The 26223-nt window shown below is 37.8% G+C and overlaps 1 protein-coding gene and 1 long non-coding RNA gene across 49 annotated transcripts in view; one reads left to right on the forward strand and one right to left on the reverse strand.

Annotated features, from left to right (window-relative positions):
• LOC107056831 overlaps nucleotides 1–26223 on the forward strand; it is a 274267-nt gene that overhangs the window by 163192 nt on the left and 84852 nt on the right. For all 5 annotated transcript variants that reach the window (XR_005862943.2, XR_005862941.2, XR_005862944.2 and 2 more), the window contains exon 4: nucleotides 24514–24587. This is a non-coding gene — a long non-coding RNA (uncharacterized LOC107056831). The remainder of the gene's footprint in view (nucleotides 1–24513; nucleotides 24588–26223) is intronic.
• LOC107054313 overlaps nucleotides 4995–26223 on the reverse strand; it is a 209996-nt gene continuing 188767 nt past the window's right edge. For 38 of the 44 annotated variants that reach the window (XR_006931180.1, XR_006931184.1, XR_006931185.1 and 35 more), the window contains 2 exons: nucleotides 25372–25448; nucleotides 22583–24175 (listed from right to left, as the gene is read on the reverse strand). The gene's annotated coding sequence lies outside the window, so the exon portion shown is untranslated. Of the gene's footprint in view, nucleotides 7292–10562; nucleotides 10717–15392; nucleotides 15476–22582; nucleotides 24176–25371; nucleotides 25449–26223 lie in introns of those variants that run through there. The other 6 variants (XR_006931167.1, XR_006931164.1, XR_006931168.1 and 3 more) reach the window with 6 other exon arrangements.

Here is a 26223-nt window from a genome sequence, read left to right on the forward strand (position 1 = left end):
ATGGGGTTTCATCCCTGTTTCAGATGTCTGCAGTAGTCATGGTTTGTAGCTCAGGGTCTACAGAAATGAGATATTGTCACTTATGCTCTATGAATATGCCTTCTTGTGTATCAGTTTAGTGTGTCTTAGAAATCTGTAGCTCTCATATATCATGAAGAATCATTTCTGTGCAAGCTTACTGTGCTATATAGAAGAAACAATATGAAGTTGCAGAGGACTAAGAGGAGAATTATTCATGAAAAGGTGAAAAGGGAGAGTACTTCTTTGTGTTTCCTTAGAAATCTAAGAAGCTGTAAGATAACAGCATCATCACTTTGAAATGCCCTTCACTCCTGCATAGATGTCATCTATATAGACAGATACATATATATTTATATATAATACTACTTATAGTCTTATGGTAGTAATAGCAATGCAAGTCTTAATTTTTATTGACCAGTACCTCCAATGTGAATTAGTTTAATATTAATTCAATAATAGAATTAATATAGTTTGTACATTAATGATTAATTAGTATAGGAAGATATGTAGTTTTGTGTTTTTCCTGAAGTTAACATTACAGAATCACAGAATGGCCTGGGTTGGAAGGGACCTCAAGGATCATGAATCTCCAACACCCCTACCGGGTAGGGCCACCAACCTCCCCATTTACTCGACCAGGTTGCCCAGGGCTCCATCCAACCTGGCCTTGAACACCTCCAGGGACGGGGCATGCACAACCTCCCTGGGCAACTGTTCCAGCACCTCACCACTCTCCTTGTAAAGAACTTCCCCCTAACATCCAACCTAAATCTTCCTTCTTTCAACTTAAAACCGTTCCCCCTTGTCCTGCTGTTTTCTACCCTTTCAAAGAGTTTACTTCCTTCCTGTTTATAGGCTTCCTTCAGGTACTGAAAGGCCGCAATGAGGTCACCCTGCAGCTTTCTCTTCTCCAGGCTGAATAAGCCCAGATCCCTCAGCCTGTCTTCGTAGGGGAGGTGCTCCAGCCCCGTGATCATCTTTGTGGCCCTCCTCCGGACCCTCTCCAACAGCTCTCTGTCTTTCTTGTACTGGGGGCTCCATACATGGACACAGTACTCCAGATGGGGCCTCACAAGAGCAGAGTAGAGAGGGAGAATCACCTCCCTGTCCCTGCTGGCCACTTCTCTCATGATGGAGCCCAGGATACCATTTGCTTTCCGAGCTGCAAGAGCACACTGCTGGCTCATGTTAAGTTTGTCATCCATCAGGACCCCCAGGTCCTTCTCTGCAGAGCTGCTCTCAAGGACTGCTCCTTCCAGTCTGTGTAGATGCCTGGGGTTCCTCTGGCCCAAGTACAAAGCCCTGCACTTTGCCGTGTTGAACCTCATTAGGTTCACCCGGGCCCACCTTTCAAGTCTGTCAAGGTCCCTCTGAATGGCATCCCTTCCTTCCTCCATGTCAACCACACCACTCAGTTTGGTGTTGTCAGTAAATTTGCTGAGGGTACACTCGATTCCATCGTCGATGTCATTGATAAAGATGTTAAAGAGCACCGGTCCCAAGACAGACCCCTGGGGGACTCCGCTCGTTAACGGCCTCCACCTGGACATAGAACCATTGGTCACCACCCTCTGTCTGCAGCCTTTCAACCAATTTCTTATCCAGCAAGTGGTCCACCCATCAAATCCACATCCCTCCAATTATAAGGAGAGATAAGGGAGATAAGGATGTGGTGGGGGACCATGTCAAAGGCCTTGGTCAAGTCCAGGTAAATGACATCAGTCGCCTTCCCCTCATCCACCAACACCATCACTCCATCATAGAAGGCCACAAGATTAGTTAAGCATGACCCTCCCCTGGCAAAGCCGTGCTGGCTGTCTCGGATCACACGCTCATTCCTCATGTGATTGAGCACATCGTCCAGGAGAATCTGTTCCATAATCTTCCCACCGGCCTGTAGTTCCCTGGGTCCTCCTTGCTCCCTTTCTTGTAAATGAGAGTGACGTAACCCTTCCTCCAGTCATCTGGGACCTTGCCTGACAGCCGCGACTTCTCAAATATGCTGGAGACCAGCTCGGCAACCACCTCAGCCAGCTCCTTCAGTACCCTGGGATGCACACCATCCGGCCCCAAAGACTTGTACTCATCCAGCCTCATGAAGCGGTCTCGGACTTGCTCCCCCCTTACAGTGGGGGGGGATTTACGCCCCTGGTCCCCACCTGGAGGCTTGGGGGTGTAGGGCTCGGGGACGTGAGAAAGACTAGAATCCTAGCCACCAGTGAAGACTGAGGCAAAGGACTCATTCAGTACCTCGGCTTTCTCTTTGCCCGTTGAAGCCAGTTCTCCTTTTAAATTTACTAAAGAAGGTACACCCGTTTTGGCCTGTCTCTTCTGGCCAATGTATGCATTCATTGGCCCTAAGACAAAAAGTTATCTCACTAGACAAAGACACATTTAAGTGAAAGGATGCATACACCTTAAGATCACTCCTTAGTATTCCCTACCTATTTACAAACTAGAGCAGAGAATTGAGACATACATCTGCAGTTTCAAGGGCGCTGCTGTCTGTGGTGTCATTCTGGCATGTTGCAGTACCTGATCAATAGTGTTCCTTTTGCTCAGGTGAGCCTTTGTATAACTTTAAACTGAATTACTAATATTATGCAGTCCACCCCTAGGTGTTTGGCAAGAGGGAGGGAGATTTCTGCTTCACAGCTCTCTTGATGTCTTTCCATTGTCACCTTAGTCCCGCTTTATCTGTGTTCTCTCCCACGGAATGACCTCCCACTCTTCATTCGTCATGTACCTTTACTGCTGTTTGAGAGATATAGGTATTTTGTTTTTCTTAGCTGGCTTCCGCTCCTCAGTCATCAATCCTCTTAGCTGGCTACTCTTTGCTCCCCAGATTGACCTTTGCAGCCTTGTTAAAGGGATTTGACCTTTAACATCACACCCCACTCCATTCCTGTCTCTTTGTTGTCTAGCGTTACTGCAGTACAGCTCTTATACAACCGAAGGATGATTCTTGGTGCAGCCCTGTCCACAGGAGGAAGCCTACTCCTGTCAAAATCTTTGCAATGCAGTAATCCAAAATTATAGCTCTCTTTTAGAGTTAAATCTTTTTTTTAATGAATGGACAGTGTTGGTATTTTTTCCTTCTTTTGCTGATGTAGGGCAATATAAATTGTCATACAAAGTTTTGTTCATGTTGCTAATAATAGTAATAGCTATCATTGGCTTTCAGGAGGGAAAGGAAATAGATTTGCACTAAAAGATGAGAAACATTTAATTTAAATGCATCAGACAGATTAGAAATTTTTACTTAAGTTAGTTTAAACAGAATAGAAATGAAGGATGTTACTAGAACTACATAGTGAAATAGCAGTTCATTAAGATCATCATCCATAACCTGCCTGTCGCACACCCCTTGTTGAGACCAGATTGTCTGCTGAAGGAAAGTTCAGATTAATCTATCCCTTATGTTGTCATACTTGCTGGAGTGGCAGATTAAGATTCTATTTTTGGTGCCTAATTTCTAAATTAGCAGTTTTCATCAAACCATGTTTACTGCTGTCACAGAAGAACAAGCTGGGTTGTGCACAGTCTCACTGAATGACGTGTAATTATAAAAGGCTGAGGATGTGCCCTTGTGCTTGCTAAATGAGATGGCAGCAGTTCTGTTCCTCTCAGAATATACTGATGAGCTCTTTTTTCTGTATGTTTAATTGACACAGTCTTCAGTAGTTAAGATACTCAGAGTTTTTTTCCTGTTACTGACTGGTAATTGGTCAAATTTAAAGTAGTTTTTTTTCCTTAGTCTAGCCATTAATTATTGAAAAGTAGAAGACAATGCTTTTCTCAGATTATTTAAAAAGAAAAAAAAAGTCAATATTTGTGAGGTTAAAATGTATCACTCTTTGGTTTATCCCACACAGCCATGTAGAAGGCTGTAGGTTCAAGATTGCTGGTTAAATTTGTTCCAAAAGAAGTTCTAATAACTCCATCAGAGTGGACTGAATTATATCATTTTGCTTCCTGAAGTTATGTTAATTGTAGATATGCACTCTCAGTTCTCTAGTGAGTGGATTTGGATTGACTCCCATACCTAAAATTAGCCTTTATGAAAATTGGCACCCTTCGTATAAATTGGAAACAATCCACCAAAGTTTTTTTAAGATCTTAAAAGACGTTAGGTTTCTTGCGGAAAAGTCTCAAATCTGCTGGAAAGTAATAGTCATAGGGAATGAAAGGTAAACATGGGGCCAGAGAAACTTGCATAGTATTAGCTTTTGGCAGCGAGGAGGGATTTCTGAAAAGAAAATGCATGCAGGAAGGATATGCTGAATGTGGAAGGAAAACGTCAAGATGTTGGCAAGATAGGTAGATGTAAACTATAGAGTTGTTTTCTTTCAGAATCCCAGCATTGTTTTAAACCACAACCAAGACAGTAATTACTATCACAGCTTTTCACTAATGGAAGAGTGGTTAAAATGATTCTTCAATGAATTTTGTTTTCAATATTCTTAAGTTAAAACAAAGAATTCCTTTATGCCTAGGTAGTGAACTGCATCTGGTTTTGAAGTGCTTATGTGACTGTCACACAATACTTGTCTGGTGGAACATAGTAATTGTCATTCAGCACATTGCCAGGTTTCTGGATTCTTGGAGAGGTATATAATAGAACTAATTTTTCATCTTTTTCTTTAAAGTGCAACTTATGAGTGTAAATAATACACATGAACAGTCACTTGGTGAAAATGTAAGTGCTCCTGAAAACATAAATATTTTGAAAAAATCTACTAATTGCTGTGAAAGTTCTGTTTGTTAAATTAATTAGAAATGTTTTCTTGCTTTCAATTTCTGTGCTAGATTAGAAAAGTAGAAGGCGGTACGGATAATAGCGCTCAATATATTAACTATAAAAATGTATGTTCTGGAGTATCTCTAATAAGTAAAGTAAACAAGTAAAACCAATTTAAGTACTACTAAACATAAAAATAACAGAATCAGTTTATTAACAGATAACCTATAGCTCTTAGAGATGTACACGTTGGGTATTATTTAAGTATGCAGTAATAACTATATATGAATTTGAAAACATTCAGATTTATCACAGTAGATAAGTCTAAATATCAAGTTTTTAATTTGTTTCACATTTCTCCTCTACAGATATACCTGGAGAATGAAGGAACATTTGTGTTTCTTAAATATGTGTATAAAATAGCTAAATATGTTAGCAGACCCACTCTATTTTTAAATACTAATTATATGTAGAAATATTATCACAGATTGTACAGAATTATTTTTAACTGCAATATCTTTTATCCTTCATTCCCTTTTATTTCCTTATCAGGAAGGTTATTCAGGATAAGCAACTGACTCTTTATTTAGCCTTCAGTTTTTTTGAAGAAGGGTCTAGCAGTCTTGAAAAGGACTCGTAATCGCTCCTTTGGATTTCTTTAGATATGCTTGCTGAACTCCTCAGGGAGTCTTTGATATCCTGACACTTCATGTTAGTGCAGTGTGTTTGCCAAAAGAATAGTCTGTCAAAGAGGTTGCAGAGCCTTTCTTTCTGTTTGCCTCCTGAAGCTGCATGGCATACGGTTGCCCAGTGAGAAAATTGGATAAAGAAAATGGTGTAAATGTAATTACATCAGCTACTTGGTGCAACAGCTTGAAAAGATTTCTCATGAAGAAGTGGAAGAGCAGTGTTTAATTCTGAGTACGATGGTAAACATCAGGTTTTGATTGTCAGGCTTCCTATGAACACCAAGAATCCATGCTATGAAGTTCCTTCAAGAAATTCCAATCAGAGATGTTTCAGGTACTCCTGTGAAGTTTAAGTTACATCAGGTGGGGTTACTCACTGAGCCTTGGGTAGGGAAGTTTTGTCTACTTTCAGTTAACAGTATCTGTGGGACTTTCTTTCAATCATAGTGGTGCACTATCTCTGGATAACAGGAGGTCTCAGAACAATCTTTCAGTCCTGGAAATGCTAATGTATTCATGTTGTATTTTCCTTTTCTCTGATAAAGAATTCTTACATGTAACTTCTGAAAATATGGACGACACAACAGAGAACAGTACTAGAATAAATCACAAAGATTTAATTCCAGTCTTGCTTAGTAACTCTCAAGAAACAGGTTTTTAGTTGCTCTTAGAAATAGGTGAACTAGCTTTTACAGAATATGAGCAACTCAGGAATTTATCCTAAGCTCCTATCTGTCTTTTTGTTGTTTTTAAAAGTAATGTACAATATTAAGTGGAATAGGAATCACTTCCTTCAGCAAACGTTATTTCAGTCATAGCGACTTGACTGTGCAAGAATGAAAACAATGCCTAACTTGGTGAAATCTGAAAGACATAATGAGATAAATGGATAAATGGAGGATTCTGAACAACTTGTTCTGTAACTGAAGAGGCAATGCAAAAATCTGAGCCTTCAGGTTGAATGTAGTGGCGGGACGCTAATACTGGTGAACTCGCTCCCCGAGTGTATTCATTGAAAGAAGGGGAAGGTAAGAATGTGGAAGTGGTTTTGGCAGAAGTGGACTCTGATCATCTTAAATTGCCTTTGGAGCTCCATAGGTGAAGGGTGTTGAGAAAGCATACTAAATTAGCTGAAAAGGAAGGAGCAGAGTTATGTAGAGCCTCCAAGGTGATGGCAAGAAGACTGAACTTTAATTTAAAATCTTTTCAGAGAAAATTTAATTTTAAAAAATCTATACTAATAACTGGAAATAAATCTTCAGGTCTGCACAGAAAGTAACATCAGAGGGACTGGAGCTGAATGCCTACCAAATCCAAATACAGCTTGAGCTTTAAATATTCTGTATTTCTAATTCTGGGTTATAAGTCATAGGCTTCAAAGAATTTGCCTTTGGTTGTCTTTGTAGCCTTTTATAACCGTCATAATACCCTCTTTCTGTGAGACTTCTTATATATGGTATACTCAGCAGCTCAGTTCTGTGTTCTTAGTCAGATTTGTGTCTGAGAAATCCTACTTTCTGAATCAGATTGATGGAGTAATGGATCATGAGTAAGGATCACTTAAATATAATTGCACTGTTTGATTTGTGCAAATTTTGTTAGCAGAGTTAGGGTCAAATACACCTTTTATGTTAACCATGTTGAAATATTTAGTGAAGTCTTTGCTGTACGAGAGCTGTGAAAGTCTACGTACTGTAATTTTAAAGATGTAGGTGTGAATAATTCTTTGTAAGCATTGTGGTTGGGTGTTACACAAGAAAGCCACTCTTCCTGTTGTCACCTTTCTTCAATGTAGGATAGACTCCACTGGGTGCTTTCAGCTGCTTTCAGATCTGCTTCTCTAAATGAAAGAAAAAAGAACAGATGGTCCAGGTTCTGTCTGATTCTGTAGTAGTCCACAGGTAACAGGTTATCCCTTTCTTGACTGCAGATTGTACTCAGTAAGTTGGCGGAGGGAGGGAGGCAGAGGGAATAGGGATGCTTCACAGGGTCTCTATATAATGGAGTTCTTGGGGGAGCTCAGAATCTTCCAGCTTCTCTCACCTACAGACACTTAAAAATGAGTTTAAGTAAAGCGTCATAGGAAGCAATGGCATTGTAAAAGACAACCGTGTGCTACCATGCTGAACAGTTTAGGAAAGCTTCGTTTATTTTCATTACAAGTATGTCTTTGACCTGTTTGGATTATCATCTTGTCTGATTTTTAAGAATTAAAATAGTGATAACTTTCTGCTACATTCCTGTCTTGAAACATTCAACTTTAAAGCATCTACATTCAGGGCCATCGTTCATATCGTACTGAATTAGAAAACAGTTTGAAAGTTGGAAAGACTCCTAATTTAAATAAATTAAAAAGGTAGTTGTCAGTGGCATTTTCAGTGCTCTTCTACACCTTTACAGTGAGTGAGAGGAATAGAATTTGTCTTATTTGATCAAACTACTCCTCAGATCCTCAAAATTCAGGAAGTAAAGCTGGAAATTAGGAACAGGCAGTTCTGCAAAGCACAGTCAGGAAAGCTGCAGTGTGGGTCATTAGCTGAGATCATTACCCAGTAAGCTCTTTCACAGTGTCAAATTAGAAAATGTTAAGTATCTTTCTGTTACGTCAGATACCAGTTTGTTTGGTTTGATTTCTTCCTTTGGTTGTGTTTGTAACTGAATTTGGACTGTCTGTCAGGTAAATGTTTCAGTGTTGGCAGTTTTATCTTCTAGATGACTTTATATTAAAGTATACTAGATTCATTTACAGTTATACGTTGCAATTATAGGAAAAAGGAAATGCATTTTAAATGTGTGGTAGGCACCATTACAAGAATTTTGCTGTATATGTATAGAATTTGGAATAGCCTTCTGTGCCCAGATAAGCTTTATCAACATATTTTTCAAACCCCTTTCTGTCCCAGGTGCTTACTGTACTTTCATTAAGATGCACTTATGTTCAATTCTGCACTAGCATTTTGAGACTACTTACAGGTTTCCACAGTCAGTCAGCATTATCCAAAGAATCAGTTCATTCAAAATGTATTGGTTTTGCGTTTGCCCAATTCTCCTAAATACAAGAAAAATGTTTTCAACATGATATGACTGTGTTTCACACCATTGGGGAGAGTCACCTAAAAGCAAAAAAGACAAATGCTCTGCTTTCTCACCTTTCATTCTTCAGTGAGATTAGCTGAGCTGTAGCATAGCTGATGGCAGTGAGCATGTCCCCCTTTTCTTGTCTACTGTGTCTGTGCGTGCAAACCAGGACTTTTTTGGACAAATTCATGCCATTGCCATTTTTTCTATGTGCAGTTTGGAATGTAGTTTAGAGAAAGATTATAGAATAGCTGGTTTGAATTTTAATAAATATTACTTTTGCAGATTTTAACATTTGTTTTTCATCCCACATGATGATGATGAGATGCACTTCTTTCAGTGGTAGTCTGCGCTTATAGCAATCCTTACGAGTGACACAGAGTAATAGAATATGACATTTCAAGATCTAGAATAAAATATAAACTAAAAAATGTCTGTTTGAGGAAATATTAGTCATATGCGGAGGGACCTATTAAAGTTGCCTCACATACCAAGCCTTTGTTCTGAGCACGTGTGACTGGAAGTGCAAGGCTGTGCTGTCAGATTTTGTTTGGTTAATGATTCTACTTGTTAAAATTTTAACCATGGCTCCTTTTGTTGTGCTTCAAAGGTTTCATAACACGCTTTATATTAATTTGTCTTATACTCTTGAAAATATCATTTTTAGTTATTGTTTGTACAGTGATTGGATTGCTCTGGCAAATGTTTATATGTAACTTTGATTTTGAACATGGAGTTCTGAGTAAAAAAGCTGCATAGAACTCGTAGCTCATATACAAGGATTGTGTTATCCACTAAGAGTTACAAATCAAGTGCAAGGAAAGCTTGAAGCTAAACTGACAGAAGTGAATGCTAAAATCTGTCTCAGTTCATGCTGTCAGAGAAATCTGCATTTAAAAATTCTTGGTCATGTATAATAATAGCCTGAAACACAAATAGCATGCTCACACACAAAACTTTTAGAACGCTTCTGTCTGAGAATACCTTGAAGACAGCCCTGAAAGAACAATGTGTGAAGAAACCCACACTGATTTTGTTTCAGTATGGCACTGCCAGGTCCTGCCTGTACTGCCACTGCCAGTACTAAGTACTTCCAGATACATCAGAAAAAACATATACAATAGTATGCCACAGAACACGCCCCATCGTGTATGTTTGCCTTTTCATAATTCCCATGTGAATTACCAGAGCTGAAGACTGGTTGCTGTTGTCAAACAGCAACCTTCTGAGCCAGCTTTCATTCTTTACAGAGTCACAGCTTTGCTTCGCCTCAGGTGTGAAGTTTGATACTGTGCTCCCTTTCTATCGCTTCATAGCAGAGATTTTGTTGTGGCAGTTACAAGTGAGCATATGGAAGCAACAGCCTTCTGGACATCAGAAGCTGCACCAACAGAACAAACCAAATTAGTAGACTCGATGAAGAATGCTTCTTTGTTAATAAATACCAAGTAAAGTGTTCTAGCTGCATGAAAATGCGTGTAGTCTTCTATGCAAAACCAAGGGGAATCCTAACTGCCCAGATAGGAAGTGCGCACTCAAGTATGTGGCTGGCCTAAGATACTCCAGCATATTTTTGGATTTCTTTTTGATTAATATCATACTTCAGTGCATCCATCTGTCCGTGTACTAACTGCAAGTTTCAAAGGAAGATAAGTGATATACATCAATGCAGGGAAAGTTTAGGATGTCAGCAAATTTTGGTAACTTTGATAGTAAAGTGTTGCCAGACTGAAATAGTAAAAAGTTTATATAATTTTCAAAATAAGTGAAATCCATTTTATAAAGATAATTAATAGAAATCTATAACTGAAAATAAAGAAGAGAACACTTCTAGCTCTTCCTGCTCCATTCAATCAGGAAAACACAGGAGAGTGACAAAGGATATCTTATTGCTGTATCATCCTCAGAAGGACTTGCTTGGGTAACTGCAGTAATTTCCCAGAGACTAAGCAAATTTCAGGGTCGTTTGTCAGGTCTAAGTTCACAAAGCAACAGCTGCGTCTGTATTTTAATACAGACACTTTTTAACCTACCTCGGAAACTCTGCTTGAGAACGGAAGCTTTTATCTTTCCTAAAGCTGCACTTTCAAATTCATTTTGAGTGGTGGATTTGTTGTCTGTGTTGGTCTTGGAAATGCAGGCTATTAGCCTAGAAGTTACTGAGTGAAATGATGAAAACCAAAATGCCTGTAAGAAATGTAAACCGTGCAGTTTAGCTGGTTAGCAACCACTAAACCAGCTAAAAACAAAAAGACTTAAATTGCTTCACAATACTAGTTGCTTGCAGAATGCCTGCTAATCTCTTGATAGGTTTAAAAAATAATCTATTTGCAGCTCTAAGGTTGAAGAATGCAATGAATTTAGTAAGTTCAAGCCTCACTGCACTTGTCTTTCATGCTACCAAATGTGTCCCCTTAAGATATTATACTGTTTCACACCTGATTGAATAAAGAATTTAAGTAGATCCTTTCTCACAGTATATCTGTTATTAAGTCTCTTATCATTTCTTGATGTTGAAACATATATGTGTCAATACCCATGAGCCAGCTGGAAAATATTTATGAAAATTTTCCTGGTCAAAGCTTTTAAATCTTTATTTGAATATCTGAGGAAGACTTGGGCTTTATACTTTACAGAAAAAAAAAAAAAATCTAGACTGCCAACAAGTACTCTATACCATAGTGTACTTCTTTGAAAATAGTGGTTAATGACATAAAAAGAATCAGTAAATTGCAACCTTAGGGCCATAGACTTGCGCTGACTGAATTCGTCACTGGTGTAACTCCGTTACAGTTAATCAAATTACAGTTTAAATAATTCGGCCCAATGAGTTTGCAGATAATTTCTTCTGAAACAGAGGCTGAAGAAACATGAAGCACATATGGGCACTGTGTATTTAATAGTGATGCTCTATAACAAGTTTCTGAGTTCTAATCTACATAGTGTGAAATCAAATGGTCCTTACAATGCAGGCATACAATGTGCTTCTACATGTGTCTTTCTTAAAGACCATACATTGCTAAGTACCCAAATTATCTCAATATTATTATGTTCTTACATAGTTCATTCTATCTTCAGTTTATAAATTTATTAAAGAAATATAGCTGTGGTGCATTCAGCCAAATTTCAATTCATACAAATGTTTATAAAAGCACCAAAATACCTGCATATATGAGTATAGATGCTGCAGATTTGGCAAGCATTTGTAACGTTTTTGAACTCTAAATAATTCAGTGTGTTTAGAGGTATTTGAAACAAAAACTGCCTTGGGATATCAGTAGGTCATACATTCAGTGAGAATCGGCTTCTCCATTAACTAGCACTGGCACTGAATCAATATAGTGTGAGTTATGCTGGCAGTTTGTTCAGTTCAGCTTCATAAAAATGTGAAATAAATATCCAAATTTCACAATGGCTAATCTAAAGCAGGAGGAATCTCAGTGACTAATTTTGCATATGAAATTTATGAAGGGATGATGAAAAGAACAGAGCTTAGCACCTTGGACAATACTTCATGGATAGGATTTGGTGTAGAAAAGTTAACAAGCATTTTACTTTTCCTTGTTGTTTTTACTTTTTTATTGTTATTTTTCTTTTAATCAGAGTTGATTTCTTTCCTGCTTCCTCATGTTTTCTTTTTTGTTGTTCTTGTAGAATTAAGATCTGTACATTAGGAGCCCATGCTTGCAAAATTTACAGAAATTCTATAAACCACTGTGGTATCAAAGAACATACACATTAGGGAGTGGAATTTTCTGCTTTACAAGCTGATAAAGTTTCTGCCCAAGTGTCATGAAGAGGAGGCTAAATTAAATTACATTAACGATGTGTGTCTGAGGTTGCAGAATCTCTCACACCAGATCAACTCTTATGTACTTCGACATGTCTGTGTTTCTGTTAGTTAATGCGTGTGCAAACAATTCAGTACCCTGGTCAGATCAAAAGTGCTTAGCATCAGGATGTGTTATGTTCTTTACCACTTTTAAACTGTCTTCTACAACAAACTGACCTTTCTCTGAATAGGTCAACAGCTTACAGAGCACAGGGACCACCATCTGACCTATGCTACACTGATGAATTTCTGGAGTATCTTCAGTTATGTCAGTACAGCAACTGCAGTATGTACTGGTGTGAAAGCAGAAATTTCCCTGGGAGCTGCCTTCAAGTATCTACATATATAGTTTAGAGAGTATAATTCAGTTTATTTCTTTGCAGAGGTAATTAAATAAACAAAGGCTTTAAATGTAACACTTAAAGTAACTAGAAAAAGCTAATGGCCAGGATAGTGGAGATTGACTTGTAGGTGAAGAAGTCTTCTAACCTTTAACCTTAAATATTGTAATTTGAGTTTGTGTTGGAGACATACTGGAACAGTTATCAAAATCATTTTCCAAAGCTATATGATTGTGTATGGATGAAGAGAGTCACCTGTTTTGCATTTATTTTACAGTCTGTTTAGCAGAAAATATTGGTGGAAGTTCTATTTTTTAAAAAAAGGAAAATAAAATGAGCATACTTTGAATTAAGAATGGATGTTACTGACAAACTGCATTACAGATGATTGGTGCAAAATTGACGCTACATGTTACTTGACAATTTTTCTCTCATTGAAATTAAAGAAATTTAGGATGCTTTCAAACAAAGCTGTGTCTAATTTTCTAGAAGTGCACTCATCTGCCTTGAGGGACCTTCATAAAAGTCTATTTATGATAAGCCCCTTCAAGCATAAAGTTTTCAGACATGTAGAATGTTAGCAACTATTAAAAAAAAAAACAAAAAACAAAAAAACCCGTCTGTTTAATTCAGATGATTTCCAATTTACATAAATGAAAGGTTTGCTTTTTTTCCCCTCAAGATTCCAATTTTCAGTGTTCTATTGCACAAAAGCAAGCAAACAGAAATGAGCGCATATACTTAGATATGTATTAAATTAGCTCAGGGCAACTGACCTAATCTTGCAAAATGTGCTAAGCTTGTCTTTGCATGACATAGGCATTTCAAAGCACGTTCCTCAGGTAGCTAAATTCAATCCAGCATTGGATGCCAGGTAATGTATGGTTGTTCACATGCGCTTAGGACTGCTCCTTTATGTTAATTTAGCCCCTCTGCTAGCCTGATGGGCTGATTCGAGAGCAGTGAGGAGCAGTGGTTAGGTGGAAGATGGGCAATCCGGCTGTTTGACAATGCAAGCCAAACGATTCTACTATTCTACTATGTATCTCATTACCTATGTATGTAATGCCTCGTCTTACTGAGTGAAACATGCTGGTACCTTCAATCTGTCTGTCTGTCTGTCTTTCTTTCTTTCTTTCTTTCTTTCATGAGTTGGGACAAAAAAAAAAAAAAAGTGCAGTCAAAAAGAATAAAATACAGTGCTTGATCTCATACACGGTACTGTCATTATGCAATTATTTCACCTTTCAAAACTACAGGTTCTCATTCCCTACTTGTTATCCTTTAGTCCATAAGTTATGAATCTAAAACTTAAAGCAGACCACTGAATATGTTGTGGCAGATAAATACTGAAGACATACATTCTGTATATTTAGACATAGTCTTAACACAGAGTATGTTCTAAAATTAGGCAAAAGTGCATGTCAAATAATTAAGTTGCAGTAGCATTACATCTGACATCTAGTACCTTACTAGAAACATTATACAAGTATAATCCAATAAGGCAAAATACAAAACTAAAGAGCTAGTAGAAATGAGATAAAAGCACTTAATCCCATGACCTTTAAAAACGAAACATGTAGCAGAGATTACCAAAGTACAGTATGCTTCTTGTACGTTATATGTAGTTTTCTTGATTAGCTACAAACTTGTGTTTATTCATACTGAGTTGAAGTAATAGCTAGAGTTAAGTAAATAGGGTACAGCAAATTAAGGGATGTTTTGTGGTTTGTTCCCAGCTAAATGTCATTGAACAAATAAGATTGATTTTGTTCTTTTGACCCAATCTTTATTTTCAATATGATCCTTTTGAAGAGTTTTCTATGCAAGTACGGTGATATGCAAGTACAGTGATCTGCACATGAGTATTGGGCTCAGTTGCTGTATCATGGTAGATAAAAGTCATAATATTCATAAAAATGTGAGCAAAAGATTCTAGTTCCTTTCCTTTCCCCCCCAATATAGTGTATGTAAGACAGCTGTAAGAAATCAGGTATCTGTATCTGTTTTATGTAGTGTTGCGCACAATGATCCTGCCCTGCTTTTCAGCCACCCAGTGTATATTTGGGCTTACTTATTTCATACGGTGCTGCTCTGAGCTGTTTCATCATCTTGCAGTATGGGTCAAAGACTTTGGACGTTGCTACACATGTCCACATAGACAGCCTTCTGGTAATTAATGCAATTATTAATTATGCACTAATTAAAAGCTTAGCAATGCCATCAAAATTTTACTAACATGCTAAAATACTTGGGAAAGTTTCAGAAAGTCAGAAACAGTGGCTCTTTTCTTGGTACGCATGCACCTGAATCTCTTCATTGATCCTCAACAACCCACCATGATCTAGACAGTAGTGCTTCTTGAAATCTCTCTAAGTATATAGCTATTTTTAATCTTCATGGATATTGTACTTGTATGTATACTGGTTTAGTTTTTTTTTGCTTTATTCAGACAAGAATGTATAGATAGTTATCATTAAATAGAAATATTTTCTACCTTCTGCAGTATTACAAAAATAATTTTTTAACTTTATCTCTAGAGAACAACCAAGCAGAGAAACACATTGTTATCATCTTTTTAATACCAGCATTCTGGAAAGGTAGATATTGTGCTCTGTTACTGCACTTTTTGTGCACAAACATTATATAGACCTTATTAATGTTTACATTATAAACTCTAATTTACTTACGTGCAATTACTGTAGCAGTTTCTGAAGACAGCCAACTGAAATACAAGATTTCTGTTCTTGATTCATATATTACTAATTTGTCTCTGGAAAAACAAGACAGGATTGCTTGTAAACCTCTTTGTTAATATTTTAATTGTACATAATCAACCGTGCACTGGTCAGTCACGTTTCAAACTGTGTACTGGATTTAAGGAACATTTGAGAGATAAAGGCAATTGGGGAAAAGATAAATTGGTAGAATACACTGTATAGAAGTAAGGATTTTTGGTAAAGGCTGTCTTGTAACAATAGCCAGTGAACAGCAATGGAGCAGTGAGGACTGTGTATATAAACAAATATGTATGTTTATAAACTTACATACATTTATAAATTAGCATATACAAATGCTACAGGTAAACATAATGTCTTGTAAAATAACTTCCAGTAAAGGGGAGAGTTTCCTCGCTAGTGTGGGTCCAAAACTAGGTCATAGTTATTGCCAACATTTTGACTTTGAGGAGTGAAGTTGAATCAAAATCTGAACTTTCAGCCTGTGCTATGTCTTACAGTCACTGATATCTGTGAGCTTGTTCCTGTTTGTTTTCCTTGGATAACAGGACCATGCATCTTACCTCCTCCAGAAGGAAGACATTTATCAGAGATAACTAAGTGATGAAATCCAGATTTTACTCCCTACCATAAAATGACCTTTTAAAAAGTGCATACTTTGGTGCTATAGTTCCTATTGATTCCTACTAATGTCTTTTTATCCTTTATAGCACCATAAAAACTCTGTGGAATTTAGTCCTGTAAATAACACGGGCTAATAATTCCCACTTAATAAGGGCAAAACTTCTGTTTTTGCTGGTTTTTGTAGAGCTAAACAAAGTGCACAGAGGAAGTAGATTTTGTTAGCTGTGTTTATATAATCTATGATTCAAACGTAAATTTGAGAAGATTCTATTTCATAATTAGTGTTTCCTACAGATACAATCTGATAAGCTACAGCAGTGACTGAAATGAATGGTAGAGACTAAAAATAAGAAACAATAATTATAACAGTGAAATAATGAAAAATAAACTCCAGGAAAACAAACAAGAAAAAACAACTTAAAGCCTGAGCATTGCGAAGTATGAGCTTGGCAAGCAAATGTGTTCATATGTGTTTCAGTTACAATAGTGTTTTATCATTTGGCTTATGAAAAGTGACTTCTTCTCTTAGGCCACCTTTATGCAATGAAAGAATTGTTGCAGTCTCCAGTGTGTAGCCTCCAGGCTGATAAATTCAGTGGCTCAATGAGTGGGTGACAGAAAGGTCATCCAGCTGACAAACTGTCCTGTATATCTTTACACTTATACAGATACACACTGATTGACTGCTAAGATACATATTAGTTGTGATATAAACCATATGTCTTCTTTCTTACTGCAGGCTATGGATTTGTCAGGTACAGGTGACGTATATAGTTATCTGTGGTGCTGCAATCCCAGAGACAAAGTGACTGAATGAAGAAAGGCTTCATTTGGAAAGCTGGAGGCATACCAGAAGTTTCAGCAATTCATTCAGTTATGCACACACTTGTAAAGCCTCCTTGAAGCTCACACAAATTAGATAAAATTCCTGGATTTGAGAAATAGGATTGTCATCTTGAAAAATGTCTGTCTTTAAGATTTCTATTACATTATCTTCTGACCAGGCCAGTACTCAGAAGAAGAGATTACCTTGCAAGACTTAGGCATTGTTATTTGCAACAGTTGTCCTAACAGAGTGGTTCAGAGCTCTTTCCTCTTTCATCTTATTAACTGTCTTTGAAATCCCTAGCATTTGTTTCAACTTGGTACCTGGGGCAATGGGAGTTTTCTTGTAAGTTCTTTACAAAACTAAAGATCAGTGATAAATCTGCTCTTTTTCTGATTCAAGAAATATCTTAAATATTTTCTTGCCAAAAAGCAGTTAAAGAATAGTCTTCCATTTTCATTTCAATTATCAAAGTAGTCAGCCTATGTTCTAACCCCTTCAAAGTAAGCCTCTCACTTTCACATGCCTTTTCAATGGAAGAGTAGAAGACTCCAAACTCTGAGATTCACACAGCAGCTGTTCCTATCCTTTTTTTCTTTCTTTTCACAATACCTTGGCAGCTATTTGAATTTTTCCTATAAACTCAAATGGAGTTACTGGAGTACTGCATCCAAGCCTGGGGTTCCCACTACAGGAAGGATGTGGAGCTCTTGGAGCAGGTCCAGAGGAGGGCCACTAAGATAATCAGAGGGCTGGAGCACCTCTCCTATGAAGAAAGGTTGAGGGAACTGGGCTTGTTTAGCTTGGAGAAGAGAAGGATCCAGGGAGACCTCATTGTGGCCTTCCAATACTTGAAGGGAGCATATAAATAGGAGGGGGAATGGCTGTTTACAAGGGTGGACAGTGATAGGACAAGGGGGAGTAGTTTTAAACTGAGACAGGGGAGGTTTAGGTTGGATATTAGGAGGAAGTTTTTCACGTAGAGGGTGGTGACACACTGGAACAGGTTGCCCAAGGAGGATGTGGATGCCCCATCCCTGGAGGGCTATGGTATACACTTGTGCTGCCTTTTCCCTTGCTCTCCACATACATCTGGTGTTTTTAAGGACTTAGAACCAGGACACACAAAATTTGGCATGTGTCTTTTATTTCAAATGAATGTATATGTTATTAACAATGGTCTTACATGCTATTCATCATTATTAGTACTGTTTGGAGATAGAACATTCCTTCTCTTTTTTTTCACTGAATTTCTGTCTTTGTTTTCAGTGAATTTCTATCTTGTAGGAAATGCCAGATTGACAGCCTTGAAAACTGAAATCCCACTGTTTATCTTCAGGCAGCAATAGTATAGTCAATGACAGCACAAACATCCTCTCTGCCTCATCAATATGCCTGAAGTGTGAGTGAAGGTAGTTCAGTCTCCATGGCCATTAAATCCTGTTGATTCCATCAATAAGGATGCCAGTTACTGAAAGATGTCACGGTGACTTTGTGATCCGAATGACTGCTCAAAAGACACTGGATTGAGACACCAAATTCATCTCACATACTTCAGCGCATATACGATGGTAATGGCTTTCATTCACAGTGAATCTGGGATGGATTCAAAAAGGCCTCTCAGATTTAAAGCTTTCTAAAATTCAATAACCATTCCCCTGAGCCACACAGTCCCTTCACTTACTTGAGAAACGTGTTCATGTTTTTTAACAGGTTCCTTTTCATGTATGAGGTCTTTATTGTTTTCAGTAGCTCTCTATCAGTAGGAGATAGGATCTGTGGGGCACATGAATAAGACTACAGAAGGATTTACTTGAATGTAAAAAACCGCATACCATCTGCTACTGCTGTATGTGTTTGGTTTGTGCTGCTAAACAAGGGGCAGGTACCTGTCCTCATTCTGAGTTCTGACACTGCTTTCCCCACCAACACGGGGTTTTGAAATTGTGACGGAGTGTGGAATGGGCTTAGGGAGCAGTCAGCAAAGCTGTCTTTCTTCCTACATGTTTCCCTTACTAGAAACTGAGGATAGTAATGCTTGGTGATATATGATTTAAAAAATTGTAAAAAGTATTGCTGCTGTATAAGTAAGCTATCCACTAGTAGATTAAAAATGTCAGGGAGAACAAGATTTTTAGTTAGTGATAAGCCTTACAGACCACTAGGATGTGATGTAGATTGTTTGCTGTCTTCTAAATATCCTTAGAAAATTCAAAATAATAAGAAAAGCAAAGTTTGCTTGAAGAAAAACCTGTGGAAAACGTATGTGCTTCATTAGTTACCAGGCAATATTTAGCCAAACTAGTATGTGGAACAGATGCTGCTCACCAGTGAGTGCTTTTGTCTAATAATCATTTTGAGCTTAAAGGAAAAAAAAAATGCTGATAACTGACCTTATCTAGATGTTTGACTTTTTTTTTCTGGTGTCCTGTGACTTCCATACACGAAGGGAGACTTAATGCTATATACGCACAGTCTTCACTGGCAGGTCTTTGTGAATAGAGTGAGAAAATGCTCCATCAGCACTCCAAACTCACATACGTGCTCTAGCTGAAGAAGAAATGCTTTGGAGCTTCATTTACTTTAGAAGGTAGTTGCACACATGCTTCAGGATATCCATAGTATCACATGGCTTGCAGGGGATACAAAGAAGATCACATCTCTGTTTCTGCTGTTGATAAAAATACTGCCTATTGCCATCATTTTGATGGTGGTTGCACCGTCTTTCTCCAAATTGCTGTAGTGAAAAGTTATTTTTAAAAATAACAAGTTTCCAGAACTCAAACTTATTTTATGTCAGCATCCAATTACATATGGACAATCTGTTTCGCAGACAGAAGGCAAAGTTTCAAGCTGCTGCATGCTGACTGCTGCAGTTTCTCAAGCAGGTGACAGACATGAGTTGTCCTCCCAATCACACACCCATAGTGCAGGTGGGTCTCTGACACTGTTGCCCTCAGGGCAAGAAAGCTTGGAAGGGGCAGAGTGCCCCAGTGCCCCAGATGAAACACTCAGATTATTTCTTACATACCAGGAGGACACAGAGACTATGGGGCAACTCTTAGCCAAGTTTCTGCTTTGATTCTGCTGTTGGGGGAATTCATCTTTCCTCGTAAAACATGCAGGTAAATCACTGGTGATCCTCTTGTTCCTCAGATAAGTTCAGCATTTTGTCTGTCATTAAAGATGCTCCAAAACTATTCTGAATATCACAGAAATCTCTGAATTCTGTTGACATTCCTGACATTTATATCATTTCTAGCATATTTTATTCCTGCTTGTGTCTTTAGCAAGAGAGAAAACGTTGTCACACGGGATATATTTTCAGTTGTATCAAATGGCCCAATAAGCTGAGGCTGAAAAAATTTGAAATCTTTCTTCTTTGACATGAATAAGATTTGTAGTTTGGAGATGGGTAAAAGATGGGAAGGAAATAAAACTTGGCTTTTAATAGTTCTTTGACATTACCTTTGAATTAGCAATGACTCGTTCACTCGTTCTGGGAGGTACGTGCAGCTGTCAGAACAAGCTGTAAGGACAGGTGTGGGGATGCACAGATGTGCAATTTGAGACAATGCTGATCATAAACTGCTGCTGGCCACGCCATCAGCTTTGGGTGTATTAAAATTCATACTTCTTATGGTAAACTGAGTTTTACCAGCATGGAATTAATTCAGGAAGGATCAAAGCCAAACTTGGCTGCTAGAATGTACAATTTTCAAACAGTGCAGTTAATCAGTCACTGGGAGCCTTCCGTTAAGGCATCGTTGCGTGTTGAAGCTGAGTCCAGCAGAAGTTCTGATTTAAAGCTGTTCTCTGCCAAGTTGTGGGCTGCTTGGAGGCAAGCAACACGGATATTGTGCTAATGAATGAAGAAATTCAGACAGTTCCCTCCCTAATAGAAACTCATTAAATTGGTTAAGCAATTAGAGAGCTTTGCTCCTGTGTTTGTTGGTCTGGAGAACTGGTCTTTTCCTGGATATGTGCAGTGCTCACACCTTGTCCTGTGAGGCACAGATGAAATAACCACCCCTGGTTCTATACAGTCCAAACTGAAATGGCCTGATTTGTGCCAGCTGAGGATCCCTGCCTCAAGGACCTGGTTGTGTTCCCACGAGCTTGGTGTTAAAAGTCTTACTGACTTGTGTGTGAGATCTGTTCTCAAATGCAACAGAGACCATAGATAAGGTTGCAGTAATGGCTTTGTATGTGGATAGCACAGCACAGCGTGTTGTGCAGTTTTTTCTAGGGCACTAGCACTGCATTAATATATATCATTTCCAGTGTTGCAAGTTCTCCCACATTCTTAACCTTAAACCGTATAAAGTTTTGTTAAACAATTATATTGAATCTACATTAATTTCATCAGGTCTGTGCCCTAAATAATATATTTTTATTGTGAAAATGGCACATCTAATTTATGGCTGCTTATAAATAATCTATTAGTAATCAGTAAATGATTAATAGACATCCTCCCCTTTAGTTATTTAATGCTGTGTTGAGTAGGACAGTAAGAGCTAATGCACACTACGATGTATAAGTGCTATGAAAAAATGGATAGCATCTTCTAGTAGCGTATTTTAATATTATTTATACATGTCTCTCTCATATGTTATACAGCAGAGCGCCTTGCAATAATTTTTCTTGAGAAAGCAATGCCTATACTCGTTATCCATGTGTCCAAAATTGTCATCTTAGTTTATGGTGATGCCAGTACTTCCTATTTACCTTTTTAAAACATTAATACTGTTTACTTAATCACTGTCTGGATGAGTGTAATAGGGAACGAGAGCAGCTCTGAGTTAATCCTGCAGACAGTACATGGGCTTGCTGCACCCATTCGGGCCCCCCAGCCCCAGCGGGAGCGCGGAACTGGCCTGCAGAGAACTGAAAAGATGTGATGTCCCAGAAGGAATTCGAATACAAAGCTCAACTTCCAGCATTTGACAGTGAATGCAGATAATGCTGCTTCGTGAACTTGATTGCCATTCTCCTACCTCTTTTTTTTTTTTTTTTTGTCATAAAATACACAGCTCTAAAGGCATTTAAAGGAGCAAAATCTCAGAGTTCAGAGCTTTCCTAGCGTGCTTGCTTCTTTACCGTAGATTTGTAACAGTTTGTTGAGTATTCCAAATTATTTAAAATGTGACCTTGTAGTAAATATTATTTATGTCTTTGTTAAGTGTCAAAATAACACAGAACCATTCAGCTTTCTTTTTAAAATGCACCTTAGAAAGCCACTGGTATAGTAATCATAGTGATTATTCATTAGTATCAAGTGGCAAGTTTCTAGTACAGAAAAATAAATAAGTTTAATGAAAACGCAGTGACAGGAAAATAAGGAAACAAAATTGAACAACTGGTATTTTAATATCTCAATTTTCTCATTGAAGTTAATGGGTGCTTTTAAACTGACTTCATGTGGAATATGGTCTGTCCAATAGCTGATGTACTCAGGACAATTGCAGATAACTTAAGTAGCACGGTGATTGATAGTGCGTGCTGTTCCAGACTTGCAGTTCGGGATTCAGTGATGATGCATAATGATGCTTCCCTGTACTCATTTCAGATCTGGGCTATGGTTGTAACAGGAAAATATAATAATAAATGCTTTCCAGACATGTCTCCAAATGATGCATCCTTAAACTGATACTTTTAAAATGAGCTGGCAAGGCAGCAGCACAGTGGGACTCAGGACTTTGCACTTTGAAAGGTTTATCTGTATCATGCCACAAGGTAGACTGTTTTTAGCTTGACTAAGCACTAACAAACCAACATGACATTTTGAGTGGAAATCATTTGAATTCATACAGCTGAGAGCTGGCAGGGAGAGCTTGTGCTTGTCTATACCCTAGATTTTCAACTTAGATCTACCAGGAAAGAAATAAGGGAAATGCATACGTTTCTGTGAAGTACTCTGTTCAGTTTAATTTCCCATGGACCGGTGTCCATTAATACCAGAACTGTCACATCTTGTATTCAAACTGACACAGCAGGACAAAGAAGCAATTATGATGTATATCCTTCATTTTTAAAAGTATATATTTCACTGCAACATATAAAATTCATCTGGCATTTTAGATTATATTTAAAAGCTATCCTAAAAACTCCTGTGGATGAAATAATGATTTTAAGAGAGATTGCTCTGTTAGAAAAAATGTACATATCTTTCAATTAGTCCTTGAGCTTTTGATTAATAAATGTTCTAACAACATAGCTTTTAAAATACTGCTTTTAAGTTCTCTGTTGGTGAGGACAGTCAGATTTCAAGTGGAAGGAGATGATTTGAGGTTCTGTTGGCTTTAAGTTTGTACTCAAGGGGAGAAAAATGCAGGCCTTGAGATTCTGTTGTCTGTTTTTCTCTTACTGTGACTTCTTACTTTGTCTTCATTATAACCTGGTTTCCACTTTCTCTCTTTCAGTGAATTGCTGGTAATTTACACACACCAGTTTGTTGTTTTGTAGAGGCTTTTCCTGTTGTTTTTTCTTTAGTTTCCTAATAAGAATGAATTTCATCTATTTGTTCCTTTTTACTGTTTTTTGAAAATTTGGACAGTGCAGCATTTTCCCAAGATGGCAGTGGGAATCCTCCATAGGTTCTGGGAAAACAGTAGAAAGACGTGTATAATCACAGCACCAGAATACAACCTTCTGTGGTTTTTTGTTGTTTGTTTGTTTTTGTAGATAGGTGTATATAAGTAAATGGACGATTGAATACTACTAGAAATGAGCATTCTTGCAAGACATATCTACTCTATGAGATTTTGACATTTGAGATTTGTAAGGCATTAGAAGATTTTAAGATTAAAACATTTAAAGAAAGCAGATGGCTTCATCCTAATTAATTTAATGAAATGTATTTAGTATGAAGAAGGGAGAAGGCTAACTGTCTCCAGCATAAAAGCTTTGTAAATGCATTAGCTCCCGAGAGGCCAGCAATCCGAACGCTGCCACTGTGCTTATTAGATGAATTAGATGTTGTCTTCCTTCATTCCTTAAAAACCGTGAGATAGGATAACTTCTGAAGTTCTTCTAAAGCAGAAGGATGAGCAGGCATCCACTCTTGTATTGCAATAACATTACTGTGTAGCAGTGAAAGTTTGATTCAGCCCCGTCTTTGACTTCCATGTTGTCTGTCAAGGTTTTAGATTGTTGTGAAGATCTATTTTCAAATCAGTCTTCAACAAAGATCTACTTAACTGTACAGATGTCTCCTTCATGTGCATTGTGAAAAGTGTTGCACAGTCTTGGACTGTGAGTTGGACTGGCTTTAGAACATGCAGAACTAGAGAGGGTAGAAGCAGAGTCAAGGAGCATACGTAATGTTTCTGTGCTCATCATTATACCAGTCAGCAAGTACTTTTTCACTTGTAATTTTAGATAACACCCTCGGGGAAGCCATTTTCCAGAGAACCATACAGCAAAGAATTACAGGTTTCTATTGCTATGGTGCTTGTTTCCTAATCTGCCTGAGATAAATTCTGCACTGTCCTGAGTGCACTCAACAGTACAAGATTCTGTGCTGTGCAGTTTTTTTATCAGTTTTTACTCAAGATAACTGTATGAGTAAATCCTGTTGTTTTGTTTTGTTTTGTTTTTCAAAAAGGTTTTTCTTATTCCTAGATTCACAAACATTAGATGAGAAGAATGCATACGATCTTCAAATCTGAATTCGTCTGTATGTGGACCATGGACAGGTAGGCATATATTTTGAAAGATATTATATTTTAGAGCCATTTAAACAATAGTGAGTTTTACATCTTCCATGGTAGTCTGTTACAGTGTTTAATTATCCAGAATAATTTTGAACAAAAATTGGTGTACTTGGCCTCATTAATGTAAGGCAAAGAAGGGCTTTTTTAAAGCAACCTCCAGACAGGATTTGTAAACATCAGCTTCATTTTTATTTGGTACAAAGCACATTAACAGCAGCAGCAGAGAGAGAGCTAAAATTTTACAAGTAGAGAATTAATCACAGCGGGTGATGACAGGCTGGTAAAGTGTCTCATTAGAAAAAGAATAACAAGGAGTTTAATGGAGAGTCAGTGTTTTGTAAGTATAATAGCCTGGGTTTTCAAAAGGGATTGGTGATTTGGGAATGCCTCTGGTTTTGATACCAATTCAAATCAGTCAGATTTCTGAAGGCATTAAGAACATTTTTCTGCAGCTGCGTTAAAGTTTTTGGAGGGTGAGCATGCCAAAGACAGACTGTCATTTCAGTCTGAGACGCAGTCCTTGACTAAAACGTTCCTAGTTTCATCGTGCTTTAGGATGGACCAGCATGCTTTTAAGAGGCAGATTTGCAGCTGATATAAAATATTGCGGACCCAGCCAACGTAGAATAGTGGCAGATTACAGTGACTGACATACTGTCCCTGTTGTGAACTTCTTGCAGTAGAAAAACACTGTATCATTCTAAGTGAGAGCTTCTACTATGATGAAACTTAAACCTCCTCCCCATTCTGCAACAATAGCACTTACACAAGGCAGCGTTGTGGAAAGTCTTTGTTCTAAACATGCAGTCTGCTTGCAACAACGTCACTAGTGCAAGTTCTGTTCTAGAAAAGGGCATAAAAAATACAGCTGGCAGAAGAAGGAGACATAACCATAAAAGACAAGAACAAGCTGTAACTTAGAGAGGCAACTTGGAAACTGGGAGACATGAGGAAGAAATTCCTACATTCTTTTAGCTGTTCTGAGGATGAGCCAGGGCTCATGCATGCTGGGTAGTTTACTCTTGTTAAGTATAGCTAATCTTTTCAAACAGATTATCTGTAAAACATGTATATATGTATTTCTCTTTAATCTTCTGTGATACAGATAAAAATATTATTTTGATTGGCCTTTAGTCCCATGAGTATTTTTTCCTCAACTACTAAGCATATCGTTTATATAGGTATGTAACACAATATACTGCAAGTAGACATTGTATGATGTTTTATTTATATTTTACTGTTGATATGTGACAGAATGATGTTTCTGCTGCTTCCAGTTTCACTCATTAGAGTGAGCAGGACAGTGGGCATAGCTTCATGTAAGATCATCAGGCTAAAGCGTAAGGGGAATTTAAGCAATGCCTAATTCTTAGAGGCCCTCACCTGGTGTAAACTGTAGCTACACGTTAGGAGACTAAATAATACAGGAAGAAGCATGCCCCAAAACCAGTTAATGAAATCCAGTCTGTTAGTGCAAGACAACTGATTTTTTCTTTGATATTCCCTCCCCTGCTAAGTCTATCAAAGTCAAGAAAGAATTTTGATGCCACCCCCTATCTCCTGAAGTCAGAGTGAAAAAATTTCAGTGTTCATTGTATATCCAAATTATTTCTAGATG

The sequence above is a fragment of the Gallus gallus genome, chromosome 11 (genome assembly GCF_016699485.2).
Source record: "Gallus gallus isolate bGalGal1 chromosome 11, bGalGal1.mat.broiler.GRCg7b, whole genome shotgun sequence".
In the NCBI taxonomy this organism is placed as follows: Eukaryota; Metazoa; Chordata; class Aves; order Galliformes; family Phasianidae; genus Gallus; species Gallus gallus.